Source organism: Scyliorhinus torazame, chromosome 11 (genome assembly GCF_047496885.1).
Source record: "Scyliorhinus torazame isolate Kashiwa2021f chromosome 11, sScyTor2.1, whole genome shotgun sequence".
Lineage (NCBI taxonomy): Eukaryota > Metazoa > Chordata > Chondrichthyes > Carcharhiniformes > Scyliorhinidae > Scyliorhinus > Scyliorhinus torazame.
In genome coordinates this window covers 170,568,791-170,585,433 of record NC_092717.1, presented here as the reverse complement: position 1 = coordinate 170,585,433, position 16,643 = coordinate 170,568,791, and the positions used below count along the sequence as shown (strand labels likewise).

The window sequence follows — 16,643 nt, the reverse complement described above, 5'->3', positions numbered from 1 at the left end:
CACTCCGAAAGCTAGTGATATTGAAGCAAACCTGTTGGACTTTAACCTGGTGTTGTAAGACTTCTTACTGTGCTCACCCCAGTCCAACGCCGGCATCTCCACATCATGCATAAAACAGGCATGCCAATAGACATCTGAATTTGAAAAAGCAAATCTATCAGCAAAAGAAGCACTGAAAAAGTCAGAATTATTGGTAATTTCAATCTGAAGTTACCATTACCACTTACCTGTGACACTTGACCATATAGTGTTGGAGCAGTGCTGTCACATGTACTACATTCAGTGGAAGAAAGACCAATAGCTTTTGCATCTTGTACGTTAACAAGTGCAGAATCTATGTTGAGTTGGAGAAGGAAGCACTGAGTATTATATTTGGTGTATGAAAATTTCAACGATATCTGTATGGTCGTCACTTCACATTGCTGATGGACCACAGGCCCTTAACATCTATTTTTGGGCCACACAAGGTGTCCCTTTGTTGGCTACAAGTAAACTCCAACGACGATCATTAATACTATTTGTGCATTCCTACGAGATAAAATACTGCCTATCCCAAAATCATACTATTGTGGATGCATTATTACATCTGCCATTATCAGCTGGACAAATACTACCAAGTGATGATAATACTTTTTACCATTCACAGATTGAGAATGTTCCAGTCCTGCAGATTTATCCAATGAATTACCAAAAATGATCCTGTGATGGGGCAGGTACTGGAAATGGTATTAAAGTAGAGGACAGCAGGAAAACATCCTGAAGTTAAACGGTACAGAAGCCTCGAATTAACAGCACAGGGCAAACGCCTGATGTGGGGATCAGAGTAATCATTCCTCAAAATTTGCGACAAAGAGCATTGGAACAATTACATGAAGGACACCCATGCAGAATACAAATGAAGGAACTCGCACAAAGCTACTTTTGGTGGCCAGGAATTGATGCTCAAGGCTTCCGGTTGCAGCTATGCGGAGCTAAGCCGCACGAATCGGCAGCTCCCGCGAAGACGGACTTTCGGGCTCGATAGAAGAGCCGCAACGGGATTTTTTACACAGCCAACCCGTGGGGAAGAGAGGAGAGAGGTCCACCACTAACCTGTATGGACCGGACCCGCAGCGAAACGGCCACAAAAAACGGCACTGGAGCAGCGGGAGAAGAAGGGTAAAATAAACAAAATGCGGCGGCCGGGGACAAAGAAGAGATGCAAGAATTCATTAAGCGCTGCTTCGAGGAGCTGCGCAAGGTGATGATGGCGCCGATGCTGGCATTAATTGAAGGACTTGGGGCAACCCAGAAAGCCCATGAGGTGAAGATCCAGGAGATCCAGGACAAAGTGAGTGAGAATGAGGATGAGCTCTTGGGCCTGGCGGTGAAAGTGGAGCGGCACGAGGCGCTACACAAGATATGGGCGGGAAGACTCGAAGACCTGGAGAACAGGTCGAGGAGAAACAATTTGAGGATCCTGGGTCTCCCAGAAGGAGTGGAGGGGGCCGACGCCGCGGCATATGCGGGCACGATGATCGGGGCGCTGATGGGCGCGGAGGCCCCCCGGGGTTGCTGGAGCTGGAAGGGGCGCACCGGGTGCTGGCGAGGAAGCCCAAAGCAAACGAGCCGCCAAGGGCGATGGTGGTGAGATTTCAACGGTTCACCGATAGAGAGAGGGTCCTGAAATGGGCCAAGAAGGAGCGGAGCAGCAAGTGGGACAATGCTGAGATTAGAATATACCCGTACTGGAGCATGGAGGTCGCTAAGCGGAGAGCGGGTTTCAACCGGGCCAAAGCGGTGCTGCATCGGAAAGGAGTGAAATTTGGAATGTTGCAGCCAGCGCGACTGTGGGTTACATATAACGGCCAACACCACTACTTCAAAATGCCCGAAGAGGCGTGGCCCTTTATAGTAACTGAAAAGTTGGACTCTAATTGAGGGTTTGTGAGGGTGGGGGGTATTTGAGGGTTGAAGCATGATGGCGGTTGTATATAGGGGGGTAAGCACGCGCAGGGAATGTTATATGGGCTGGGGACGAGAGACAAGGCCGCAACAGAAGCTGCGTCGGGGGGGCGGGGCAGGCTCTGAAAAGCGCGGGGTTTTTCTCCCGCTCGCGGGAAGAAAGGTGGGAGGGGGAGTGTAGAAACATCTATTGATGGGGAGATTCCCACACGGGGGGGTCAAAGGGATGGCGGGGGGAGCCTGGGTCAGCAGGCATCAGCTGACTTACGGGAGTGATATGGGGGGAGCAAAAAAGCTAGACAGGGGTCTAGCGGGGGGGAGGGAAGGGGGGGAGGGGGGGAAAACAGGGTTGCTGCTGCATTGGCTGAAAGGGAATGGGACACAGAAGAGGTGGCCGGGACGGAAGTGAGGGAGGCGCGGACACGGGACTGGGCCAGAAAAGGAGATGGCTAGTCGGCGGGTGGGTGATGGGGGGGGGGGGGGGGGCGGGGTGGGGGGGGGGGTGTGAGAGCCCCTCCAATTCGGCTGATAACGTGAAACGTGAGGGGCCTGAACGGACCGGTGAAGAGGGCTCGAGTGTTCGCGCACTTGAAGGGACTGAAGGTAGACGTGGCTATGCTCCAAGAAACACACCTGAAGGTGGCGGACCAGGTTAGGTTAAGAAGGGGATGGGTAGGACAGGTATTACACTCGGGACTGGACGCAAAAAACAGAGGGATGGCAATTCTGGTGGGTAAACATGTGTCATTTGAGGCCAAGACTATTGAGGTGGACAATGGAGGGCGATATGTAATGGTGAGCGGTAGGTTGCAAGGGACGTGGGTGGTGTTGGTAAATGTATACGCCCCGAACTGGGATGATGCTGGATTCATGAAGCGCATGTTGGGGCGCATTCCGGACCTGGAGGTAGGAGGCCTGATAATGGGAGGGGACTTCAACTCAGTGCTGGATCCAGCACGAGACCGCTCCAGATCAAGGACGGGAAAGAGGCCGGCGGCGGCCAGGGTGCTCAGGGGGTTTATGGACCAGATGGGGGGAGTGGACCCATGGAGGTTTGCAAGACCGCAGGCCAGGGAATTTTCTTTCTTCTCCCACGTGCACAAGGCATACTCCCGGATAGACTTCTTTGTGCTGGGGCAGGGCGCTCATCCCGAGGGTGGAGGGGACAGATTATTTGGCCATAGCCGTTTCGGACCATGCCCCGCACTGGGTGGAAGTGGGGCTGGGAGAGGAGAGGGACCAACGCCCGCTGTAGCGGCTGGATGTGGGACTGCTGGCTGATGAGGTGGTGTGTGGGAAGGTGAGGGAGTGTATTGAAAGGTACTTGGAGGCCAACGACAATGGGGAGGTGCGGGTGGGGGTGGTATGGGAGGCGTTGAAGGCGGTGATCAGGGGAGAGCTAATCTCCATCAGGGCTCATAGGGAGAAGACAGAGGGCATGGAAAGGGAGAGGTTAGTGGGGGAGATTTTGCGAGTGGACAGGAGATACGCAGAGGCCCCGGAGGAAAGATTACTTGGGGAAAGGTGACGGCTCCAGACGGAGTTTGACCTGTTGACCATGGGGAAGGCGGAGGCACAGTGGAGGAAGGCGCAGGGGGTGACCTACGAGTACGGGGAAAAGGCCAGTCAGATGCTGGCACACCAGCTCCGTAAGAGGGCGCAGAGAGAGGGAAATAGGGGGAGTCAAAGATGGTGGGGGAGCTATGGTCCAGAATGCAACGGAAATAAATAAGGTATTTAAGGCCTTCTACGAAGAGCTGTACAGATCCCAGCCCCCAGGGGGAGAAGAGGGGATGGGAAGATTCCTGGACCAACTGCGGTTCCCGAGGGTGGAGCACCAAGAGGTGGCTGGTTTGGGGGCACCAATCGGGTTGGAGGAGCTGAGTAAGGGTTTGGGGAGCATGCAGGCGGTGAAGGCCCCGGGGCCGGATGGGTTCCCGGTGGAGTTCTATAGAAAGTATGCGGACCTGTTGGCCCCGTTACTAGTGAGGACCTTTAACGAGGCAAGAGAGGAGGGGTCCCTGCCCCTGACAATGTCGGAGGCGACAATGTCCCTGATCCTGAAGCGAGACAAGGACCCACTGCAATGTGGATCGTACAAGCCGATTTTGCTCCTAAATGTGGACGCTAAGCTATTGGCAAAGGTGCTGGCCACGAGGATTGAGGACTGTGTCCCGGGGGTGATACATGAGGACCAGACGGGATTTGTAAAGGGCAGGGAATTAAATACGAATGTGCGGCGGCTCTTAAACGTGATAATGATGCCATCGGAGGATGGAGAGGCGGAGATAGTGGCATCCATGGACGCGGAAAAGGCCTTTGACCGAGTTGAGTGGGAGTACCTCTGGGAGGTGTTGCGTAGGTTTGGGTTTGGGGGAGGGTTATTAGCTCCTTTACAGCGCCCCGGTGGCGAGTGTGGTGACGAACCGGCGGAGGTCGGAGTACTTTCGGCTGTACCGAGGAACGAGGCAGGGGTGCCCTTTGTCCCCCCTGTTGTTTGCATTGGCGATCGAACCCTTGGCCATATCACTGAGGGAGTCTAATAAATGGAGGGGGGTGGTCCGTGGGGGGGGAAGAGCATCGGGTATCGCTATACGCGGACGACCTGCTGCTGTACGTGGCGGACCCAATGGAGGGGATGGTGGAGGTCATGCAGACTTTGAGGGAGTTTGGGGAGTTCTCGGCCTATAAGCTCAATGTAGGGAAGAGCGAGCTTTTTGTACTACAGGCAGGGGACCAAGCAAGAGGGATAGGAGACCTACCGCTGAGGAGGGAGGAGGGGAGTTTTCGGTATCTAGGGATCCAGATAGCCAGGAGCTGGGGGGCCCTATACAAACTGAATCTGACGAGAATGGTGGACCAAATGGAGGTGGACTTCAAAAGATGGGACATGTTACCGCTCTCGTTGGCGGGTAGAGTGCAGTCGGTAAAAATGGTGGTTTTTCCGAGGTTTTTGCTTGTGTTCCAGTGCCTCCCCATCGTGATCACCAAAGGCTTTTTCAAGAGAGTAGGTAGGAGTATTATGGGGTTTGTGTGGGTCGGGGAGGGCAAGGTTTCGGCAATACACCAAGAGATGAAAGAAGAGGGGGAAGCGCTAGCAGAAGAGTTGAAGGGTAAATGGGAGGAGGAGTTGGGGGAGGAGATCGAGTAAGGTTTGTGGGCTGATGCCCTGGGTAGGGTCAATTCCTCCTCCTCAAGTGCCAGGCTCAGCCTGATACAATTTAAGGTGGTTCACAGAGCGCACTTGACGGGGGCGAGGTTGAGTAGGTTCTTTGGGGTAGAGGATAGATGTGGAAGGTGTTCAGGGAGTCCGGCGAACCATGTCCATATGTTTTGGTCATGCCCGGCACTGGAGGGGTTCTGGAGAGGAGTGGCGGGAGCAATCTCTCAGGTGGTGAAAGTCCGGGTCAAGCCAAGCCGGGGGCTAGCAATATTTGGAGTAGTGGACGAGCCGGGAGTGCAGGAGGCGAAAGAGGCCGGCATTCTGGCCTTTGCGTCCCTAGTAGCCCGGCGAAGGATCTTGCTAATGTGGAAGGAGGCGAAGCCCCCTAGCGTGGAGGCCTGGACAAACGACATGGCTGGGTTCATAAAGTTGGAAAGGATTAAGTTTGCCTTAAGGGGGTCTGCGCAGGGGTTCTACAGGCGGTGGCAACCGTTCCTAGGCTACCTCACTGAGCATTAGAGGAAGGTCGGTCAGCAGCAGCAGCAGCAACCCTGGGGCTGGCGGCGGGGGGGGGGGGGGACGAGAGATTGTTTGAGGGGACGGACGAGCGGGGGATAACATGGAGGGTGGAGGAAACTGGCATGAACGGGCGAGAGCCAGTGTATAAAGCTCTGTAAATATATCATCTTACCATGTATATATCTTGCTCAGGGCGATTTTGCGTTATTTTGTTACAGGGGGAGGGGGGGTTTATTGTTTGTAAGGGGAAAAAATTGTTTTGTTTTGTTAAAAAACTTTAATAAATATATTTTTTTTTAAAAAAGGAATTGATGCTCAAATTGAAGAAAAAACAGGACTGTGCCAGTCATGTGCATGGGTAAGGAACTCACTGCTAATGCTCCCATTACATCCATAGGAGTGGCCTAAATTGCCGTGGCAACATCTGCACATTAACTTTGCTGGTCCAGTCGAAGGACACATGTTCATTGTTGTGAACACACACTCAAAGTGGCCTGAGATGGTCTTTCTGAAATCGGCCATTGCAGAACGAACCATTGAGAAACCCGATGAGATCTTTGCGAGATTTGGAAATCCAGAGCATGTGAATGACAATGGCGACAGTTTCCAGCCAAGAGGTTTGATGACTACTTAAAGGTTGTGTAGAGTTCAACATATAAAGTCAGCATCTCACCACCCATCCACGACTGGTTTAGCCAAAAGGTTTGAGCAATCCTTGAAGCATGCACTGAAAGCTTGTAAGGCCCAAAGTTCACTTCAACGCCATGTGAATAAAGTTTCAGCGACCATATCGAAATGCAACTACACAAATTTCACCAGCTTTGCTATTGATGAAAACGAAGCTGAAGACAACCTTTGATTTACTCTTGCCAGAGGAGACATCTGAAATAATGGACTGAAACCCACAGTAACTCAAGGAAACGCTTGCTTCAACAAAAACAAGTGTTGGCACCCAGCTACACCATTGGTGAGAAGTGGGTCCCTGTGAAGGTATTGGCTCAGTCTTGTCCAATATCCTAACTAATCTAAACAACAGAAAAACTTGTGTTAAGACACCATTGTCATGAGAGAGTACCTTTAAGAAATGGGCGTTTAAGAAATATACCTTTAAGAAATGGGTATTTATCAGTGATGTCAGAGCATGGGTGGAGCTGGGCTGTCTGTCAGCTTTTTACTTTCGCTTTAAGCTGTTTGCTGCAAGGTGTGTTTTAGCTTTGTTTTCAGTGTTGGAGCTGAAGCCAGACAAAGCAGGTGTACTGTTGATCTCTCTGCCATGAAAAGACTATCTCTTGATTATTTTGTGATTTCGGAATTATAAATGTTTCCAGTATTGAATGTAAACCTGATGTGCTTCTGTTCAAAGGTGTTTCTTTTGTCTTCTGGATGTTGTTTGGGAAGTTATTAAGGATTACTTAGTGTTTTATTCTTTGGGGGTTGTATTTGAATTAATGGTTGCTAAGATGTTCACTGTATGTTTCAAAAAGATTAACTTGAATTCATAGAATAAACATTGTTTTCCTTTAAAAAATACTTTTCCATTTCTGCTGTACTACACCTGGAGACTGGGCCGTGTGCTCCCCATACCACAATCTAGTAAAAGTTGTGGATCAGGTGAACTCCATGATACACTTTGGGGTTCTCTAAACCCTGGCCCAAAACACCATGCAGATCAATTATTGTCAACATGTGTTTGTGTGTCAAAGCCAGAACTACCTTAAGATGTAACGGTCTCCGTTCCATCCGACTGTAACTTCTTGACCATCTACAGAGATTGCATCAGAAGTATCTGGTACTACTAGTCTTCCCTAGGAAAAAGTGACTGTAATGCCTTCCAGTGTAGAGACATCTACTGGAGAACCAGAAAATACATCTAGGGTCAAGAATGACAAAGTTCCGGAAGTGCACAGACAACCAGTGAGAAATAGATGCTCACCTGATCACCTACCTTATTGACTGTGTTATTACACTGTAATAATATGTCAGCACTTGTAAATGACTATACTAAAATACTAGATACTAATTGTGTGGGATCTTAGAAGGAAAGGGTGAAGGATGTTACATATGTGGGTTATTGTAGTTGTGTGCAGTTCTATAGTTGTGTGCAATGTCTCTTTAAGAGCGGAGTCACGTGACATCATCAGCTACTTCACGGTCTTTTGGGGAGTCTAGTGCCAAATCTTGTACAGTGAAGACAGTAGCCACTTAAAAAGGCCAACTCCCAATTCAAAATGGCGAACGGCAAAGGCTGATGAGAAAGTCAGCCAACAAGACAAAAACGAGCAGCTGCAGGTTGGCTGTGTATTTACCTCTGGAAAGGCCAGACACTATCAATACCAGCAACCGTCAGCATAACAAAACACCAGCCATCTCCATACTAATGAACAATCCCCAGGAACAATAAGCAACATTTAGACACACAAAGCAAAACCAGACTCTTCGGCGCCAGCAGAAGCCTACACAAAATGAGGTGAACGAGCACCTCAAGACCGCCCATCGATCAGGGAACCGCTCCAGCATTGGAGAAAATCGAACCAAGCGATTGGGACAATGTCCAATCACTTGGGACCAGGTACTGGGTCCACCCCGAAAGGCGGGAAGCCCCTGGGAACTATAAGAATTGAGCCCCAGGTTTGGGAGGAAGAGATCAGGAAATATCTCAAAGGGAAAGGATGGCCCCTTTGGAATGAATTCTGTAATAACGAGGAATCAGTCCCCGGGAGTATAGGACATACTTGGTGGGAGAACCTGAGCGAGATCCACAAAAAGAGCTGAGGGAAAGCTCGCAAGCCGATGGCAATCGTGTCCTGCTTGGCACAATTGCGAGGCACAGAGGAGGTCGTTAGGACGCTCCGGAAAGAAGTTGAGGGCATACATTGAATGAGTAAGGTCGATGTAAGCGAGGTAGAAAGGGAGAATTTGAAATTGAGAAGGAAGTTGGCAGCAAAAGATGGAGAGGTGGATGACGCCAAAAGGGCTCACCAGTCTTGTCTGGCGCACTTAAGCAGCTTCCAGTCTCAATACGAAAAGACCTATCAGGACACGCAACGTGCAGTCCTGGTACGTGAGGAAACGGAAAAGCAGGTAGAAGCTTTACAGAGACAGTGTAGTGACCTCAAGGCAGCATCAAGAGCGCTCCATGCTTCCACCACAGAACAAAGACAAAGCCCGCTAGATCACGCAAAGTGCCGGAAGCAGATTGCAGAGCTGCAATCTCTGCTTTCAGTTCAGAAAGGTTTCCAGGAAATCTTTGGAGAAAAATTAGATCAGGAAGACGGCTCTGATTGGGACGAATTGAATGAAACAGCACAGAGATATGTTCAGGGAACATGTGCTCAGGGAAAGCCACAAAAAGGAAAGCGCCCCAACCCCCCAGACAGCAGATAGTTCAAGCTCCAATGAACCCAGTAACCACCCACCGCACAGCCACATCGGACGATGCGGAATTTCTATACTCCACCCCCTTAACAGTGACCCAATTATGTTACGCGTGCGATAAGATCACACCGTTCCTCCCCACCTCAGACCCCCACCATTTCTTTGCCACAGTTAAGCATCAGGCGACCATGTACGGCCTGGATGAGTGAGAGCATGTAAAGCTCACCGTTTTAAGTTTAGATCCTTCAGTAGCAGCAGCGCCCTTCCCGACCCACAGAATGTAGGAGGAGGCACCCTTGCAGAAATGCATACCGCGATCCTGGATGCGACCGGGTATAACCGGGGTGACGCCGTAGATGGCCTCAACAAATGTAGGCAAAAGAAATCCGAGCACCCGACAGCGTTTGCTGGACGCCTGTGGATCCACTTTGCAGCAGTCTTTGGAGACTTAGACCGCGCCCATTTGTCCCCAGACAGCATGGCCAAATGAACCAGCACCCTTATCTCCCATGCCACAGAAACAGGACAGAAAGCCTGCGCGAGTTATGATCCCTCAGAGGAGGCCCATAATGAGAAGTGGGTAGTGAAAAGATTGTCCCGCGCTTGGGAGCAATCTATACAAAGTAAACCCGCAGTCAAGAATCCCGAGGAAAAGCAGGCCGGAGCAGATATGCAGGCAGTAAAAACACACCAGAACCCGGCATGAGTGAATGAGGGAAAGAACAGCCCCCCACCCAAGTCACAGGAGTGTTACAACTGCGGGCAGTTGGGACACTTCGCAAGATAATGCAATGCCCCTAAAAAGCCACAGAGAGCCCAGCCGACGGGCACTCTGAGTAAGAAAAAGACAGAGCCCATTCATGGAGTTAGCGTCCGTTCAGATCAGACGGACTTGACCGGAACGGACTGACGGTGTACGGGCTCCCCCAGTTGGGTCTGCGACACCCTTTGGGATAGGTCCGGTCAACCGGTACTTGCGGCAAAAATTCGGGGACAGCCCATCGAATTTCTCTGGGACACAGGAGGGTCCCGCGCCACAATAAATTCCTCCACCGTGTTCCAAAAAGACACGTGGCCCACTGCAGCCACTATCACCCTCAGCGGCTTTACAGGCCACTTACAGCAGGGACACATCACAGCCCCTGTACCCATTCAAATCGGTACCATCACCACCAAGCACCCCGTAGTTTTAGTTGACCTGCCCCACACAGCAGAACACATCCTGGGAATCGATTTCATGAATTCCCATAATCTTTCATTCGATCCAGTCAACCAGTGTGTCTGGAAGATGGCAAAATCCGCAAGAGCCCCGCAACGTTCAACATAGGAGAGTATGCAAACAAAATTAGCGCAGTAGGCGAATTTTGGTTCAATCCGACCTATGCTAAGTATGGACAAGCAGGTTAGGACAGTTCTGCAAAAGAACAAGGCAGCATTCGCGACCCACAAGCACGACTGTGGACGGATGACTGGCTCCGTACAAATAATAGGACCTGACCCTAGACCCGAGAAACAGTACGGATTTCCCCAAGAGGCAGAGGGAGAAATCTCCAAGGTAATAGAAAGCTTATTAGAGCAGGGCGAACTTAGATCAGTAGCCTCCACTAATAATGCCCCGATTTGGCCAGTGAGAAAGCCCGATGGATCATGGCGACTGACCATCGATTACCGGGAACTCAACAAAATCACACCCGCAGCAGCCCCCACAGTAGCAACAAGTCCCAAGACCATGCTCAAGCAGGGACTCAATTCCCAATTCTTTACGGTTTTGGACGTCAGTAATGGATTCTGGTCCATTCCATTGGCAAAGGCGTGCCAGTACAAATTTGCCTTCACCTTTAAAGCACAGCAGTACACGTGGACATGCCTGCCACAAGGATTCCACAACTCTCCCTCCATTTTCCACCGACAGCGGGCAAATGGTTTCGCCAAATTCTCTCGCCCCTAATGTCTGGTTCAGTATGTAGACGGCCTACTACTGCAGACAGACACCAAGGAAGAGCACATTGAGCTTCTGTCTGAACTCCTGGAACTCTTACACTCAATTGGTTGTAAAGTCAACCCCAAAAAGACCCAGATTTTGGAAGAAAAGGTGATATATTTGGGAACAATTATCACACAGGTTAACGCGAGATCGAGCATAAAAGGATTGACTCGATTGCTAAATTGCCCCTTCCCCAGAACGTTTCAGCCCTCCCGTCGTTTTTAGGACTGGTTGGCTACTGCCGAAACCACATTGACGGTTTCGCCAGCAAGGCAGCGCCCCTCTCAGACCTCCTAAAGAAAGGAGCCCCCTGGGAGTGGCTTCCGCAGCATACGGATGCTGTCGACTCTTTAAAACAGGCACTCATAGCAGCCCCGCACTACAAGTTCCAGACCCGCTTTCCCCTTACGCCATAGAAGTAGCGACAACAGACTGCATCCTTTCGGCCGTGCTCCTCCAGGAACGGCACGACCAGTTAAGGCCCGTAGCTTACGTCTCCAGACATTTAGATGCTGTGGAGCAGGGATTTTCCGCCTGTGAGAGGCACCTGCTTGCAGTATTTTGGGCAGTGCAGTATTTTTCATATATTACCGGACTGAACCCCATTACAATTCTCACCGAACACACCCCCACCCAAACTTTACTGGACGGACGACTCAAGGACGGTACAGTAAGCCAGATTCGAGCAGCGAGATGGACCCTTCTCTTGCAGGGACGGGACATCACTGTTAAAAGGACAAAGACGCACACCTTTTTGGCCGACAACTTACAGTACCCCGGAACCCCCCATGAATGTGAGATTATCTTGCCACATCACAACACAGGCCCCTTTATTGCTAAAACACCCCCAGAAAGATAGGTAGTTCAACCCAGAGCCCCCAGCACACAGACACGTGTGAGCCCATAAAGATCTATGTGGATGGATCTTCCACAGTCTTGGATGGAAAGCGCATAACAGGTTGCAGTATCTATGTCGAGGACGTGCAGGGACGCGCCCTCGAGGAAATATCAATAAAACAGCCAGGCCACTTAGGCGCGCAGGCAGCAGAGCTCGCGGCCATCACGTATATAGTGGAACACCCAGATTCCTTCCCCAGCCCAGCAGACATATTCTCGGACAGCCTCTATGTCTGCAACAGCCTCATGGAATTCCTGCCCCTGTGGAAAGCAAGAGGATTTGTTTCTGCAGATGGGAAACCCCTCCCCTCAGCATCATTGCTCTGTCATATTTTACAGAGAGCACAGAACAGGACTTTTGGGATAATCAAAGTTCGCAGTCACCATCGTTCCTCCCCCCCTGGAAATGTGAAAGCCGACGCACTGGCTAAGACACGTTCCAGGCATGGATATTCTTGGACAGCCCCGAAAGCGCACCAGTGAGCGCAGTTCAGGTCTCACAGACAAAGATCGAGGATCTAGTGGAGGCCAAGAAGCAGGACAGCAATCTCAGGAAGATTGTAAAAGGAAAATATCCAGCTCCCTATGAGAAGTTTAAAAATGCACTGACCACACATGACGGTGTGGTGTTAAAAGACGCCCTTTATGTGGTTCCTGAACAGGACAGGAATCAACTGATTTGTTTGTTCCATGACGGTCATGCACATCAGGGAACCAATCCCACTACAGCCCATCTCAAGTAGCTTTGTTGGTGGACGAATGTAAAGGATGATGTAAATCACTACATCGAGAATTGTCTTATCTGTGCCCAGAATAATCCGGACAGATATACCAAAAAGGCTCAACTCAGCCACACCCGACCTGTTAATGGCCCCTGGACTAACCTCCAGATTGATTTTATAGGACCATTGCCCCCTTGCATGAATGGCTATAAATATGTACTTGTGGTAATTGACACCTTTACGAAATGGGTGGGAGCATTCCCAGCCCGCACAAACACTGCAAAAACCACAGCCAAGATGTTGACCCACCACATCTTTACAAGATGGGGACTCCCCCGCAGCATTGAATCAGACCAAGGTTCCCATTTTACGGGACGTGTCATGCAGAACGTCCTCACGATATTTGGCATCACCCAAAAATTCCCCATAGCATACCACCCACAGTCGAGTGGTATTGTGGAGCGCATGAATCGGACCCTAAAATCCACCCTCAGAAAAATGGTCCAGCAGAACAACACCACTTGGGACTCAGTTCTCCCTTTTGCGCTGATGTTTCTGCGTAATACAATTTCTATTTCCACAGGTTACACCCCACACACCCTCATGACCGGACGCCCCATGAAAGGCACAGAATATTTATTAGGTTTAGATTTGACCAGCCCCGAAGTGACGGCCCTCACACACGAGAAAGCAGTAGAGCAATTAGTGGAAAATCTTAAAACGGCTCAGCTGGCAGCCGCAGTAAAATTGGGCACCAGAAAGAAACAGAGCAAGGCTTGTTTCGACAAGACAGTGCATGCGACTGAGTACAGTTTCGGACAGCAAGTTATGCTCTCTGTATATAGCCCCAGTACATTCCTGTCACCAAAATACTCGGGTCCGTACTCCATTGCGGATAAAGTAAGCCCTTCCGTGTATAAAATAAAGTACCCCAACGGTAAGACTGCGTGGTTCCATATAAACCAGCTGAAGGCACATGGAACACAGTCTAACCACGCACACCACGTCATGCTTGACGCAGCACACCACGCCCCGCCCACAGCCAACGTAACCCTACCAACACCCACCACGTCCAACCAAGCCACGGATTCGACCTCGACTCCACCCCTGAAATATATACTCCGCCCCAGAACGCCCACAGACTACAGCAGCAGAGACAGCAACTGTGACTCGGACGATAGCCACAGCACGCCTCCCTACTATCCCCATGCAACAGGCCCCACACCCAGCGATTCCGACTACGATTCAAGTGATCCCTTCATGATCACTTTCCTAAATAAACCCCACCACCGACCACCGAACTACACTGACGACCCCGATTCCGTCCCCACACAACTAGACAACAACTATTGGTACCGAGATAACTTGTTCCGACTCGTCCGCAACGACGAGAGCGACCCCACCTCACACCACGCAGCCCTTTCAGCCCTGATACACTCAAGAGTTTGGCACCCGGGAGAAGATGATGATCGTGGGTCTGACTCCCAAACCGAGAACCCCTTTGCGACCCTGTTCGCAACCGAGAACTGAGGTGTTCAGATGATGTGTTAAAAGGAACCACTTGGGAGAAGTGGTGTCCTTTCTGATGGAACCTGCAGCATGTTTTATGTTGTTTGTAAGTTTGTTAAATGTTGTATGTCCGACAGGAAAAATATTTTTCACTGCCCCACGCTTATTCGGCCGAAACCTCTGAGGACTTGCCTGCAGAGACTCACCATTGCCAGACACTAGTTCAGTGGAACTAGCTTGTCTGCAGAGATTAGTTAAGGTACGAGATGCCCGTTCATAACTGCCCTTCTGGTTCGAAGGTAGAACCACTACGGCAGCCCCACCACGATGACTACATTTCTTGCCTGTTCTTATCGGTTGCTCAGGCAGTGGAGAAACGGCTTGGGACCCGCCCTGCCTGGGAACCCCCCCTCTGGTCAACTACGCTTGGGTAGGGGAGACACGGCATTGGTAGCCGTCCTACCCGGGGACTCCATCCAACTCGCACCTCATTTTGGCACTTTTCGTTCAAAAAGTTTTGTTTTATTTTAGGTAACCTTTAGGTTGCCAACCACATGCTATTTACATCCTGAAACATTTGGATGGTAAATTGCAAGGTCTGCGAGACGGCGCGCACTGGTTCATTATTGGGCACTGTGTCTTGTCCTAAAATTTGATTTTGGGAGAAAAAAAAATGAGGGAGTCACACATAGTGACCAATTAGAAAGGGAGTAATTGGCACTAAAGGACAGACAGACTATTGTATGAGATATTAAACAAAGATAGTTACAGGCACTATGCTTGTTTCCACAGAACTCCAGAAGCTCCAGGACCGGAGAAGAAAAGAAAGGAAATGGAAAGAGAACGGCCATGAGGACTTCCTTCACATGGATCATCATCTTTATGGACATTTGGTTGCGAACTTCATGACTTCAAGCCCCACAGCCGTTAATGTTTCACTTCCCCACAGTACCCAGAGCCCAGTCACCAGCGACACCACATCATCTTGGTGTGCCAGGTTTATAACCTGGTACTCTGTGTCATATGTAATAGAAACCTTACTGATATTTGCGATACTCTGCTGCATCGTGCAGACTATGCATCTAAGGAAATGGAGAAGGAGAGTCTACCGCGCTCAAACCCTGGTATATAGGAGCAGATCCCCTATTTTCAGATACGACCAGACCACCGACCCCCGCAATCTATAATAAAGAGCATTCACTTGCCTTTTATTGTAAATAAAGAAATGTAAAGAACTGTTCATGAGCAAATTGTACGATCCTGAGCTTGACTGCCAAGCCAGGAAAGCTGTCTATAAACTGCTATGATTTTGTTTGTATGGTTGAGGAAGTTAGGATAATGAAATGTTTAAGTGAGTGTAGTGTATTAAGAATAGTTAGAGGTTGCCAGTTTATTGTTTTGTAATGCATGTCCCTGTTTGACATAGCGCCCTTAGAATTGTCAGTTAAAATTTTTTTGCATAGCTATGGTCAGTGTAGAGGCCATGAAGGAAGTGCCCCCCCCACCAAGTCAGGGAATGGAAAGCAACATAGTTATGTGATCCTTCACGCTTCGCATTAGGATCACAAGGAGGGTTGTAGCCACTTAAAATGGCCAACTCCCGATTCAAAATGGCGAACGGCAAAGGCTGATGGAAAGTCAGCCAACAAGACAAAAATGAGCAGCTGCAGGTTGGCTGTGTATTTAACTCTGGAAAGGCCAGACACTATCGATACCAGCAACCGTCAGCATAACAAAACACCAGCCATCTGCATACTAATGAGCAATCCGCGGGAACAATAAGCAACATTTAGACACACAAAGAAAAACCAGACTCTTCGGCGCCAGCAGGAGCCTACACAAAAGTGCGGGAGGAGAGAGCCGGGACAGCGAAAACAGCGCCGGAGGAGAGAGCCGGGAGATTTAAAAAGCGCGGGAGGAGAGAGCCAGGACAGCGAAAACAGCACCGGAGGAGAGAGCCGGGAGATTTAAAAAGCGCGGGAGGAGAGAGCCGGGACAGCAAAAACAGCGCCGGAGGAGAGAGCCGGGAGATTTAAAAAGCGCGGAAGGAGAGAGCCGGGACAGCGAAAACAGCGCCGGAGGAGAGAGCCGGGAGATGTAAAAAGCGCGGGAGGAGAGAGCCGGGACAGCGAAAACAGCGCCGGAGGAGAGAGCCGGGAGATTTAAAAAGCACGGGAGGAGAGAGCCGGGACAGCGAAAACAGCGCCGGAGAAGAGAGCCGGGAGATTTAAAAAGTGCTGGGAGAGGTGAGTGCACAAAAGGTGTGGCAGGAGTGCCTTTAGTCACGGAGTGCTAATTGGAACAGAGTGCATCTGAGTTTAGGTGAGTGACTGAGTTCGGGTGAGTGGCGAGAGAGGGCTGTGTTTTTGTTGGTGTTCGGGTTTATCCTTGAGGTTCTATAAAGAATTTTTTTTAAAAAAATAATATTTAAATTAATTAACTAGTTGAAGATGGCTGGACAGGAGATGTGCTGTTACTGTAATGATGGAACTGGTGGATCCCATTGAGGCCGTCAGTGACCACATCTGCA

The 16,643-nt window shown here is 50.1% G+C and overlaps 1 pseudogene; it reads left to right on the top strand.

Annotated features, from left to right (window-relative positions):
* Positions 1 to 6,125: 6,125 nt before the first annotated feature.
* LOC140385951 (nucleosome assembly protein 1-like 1-A) overlaps positions 6,126 to 16,643 on the top strand; it is a 37,926-nt pseudogene continuing 27,408 nt past the window's right edge.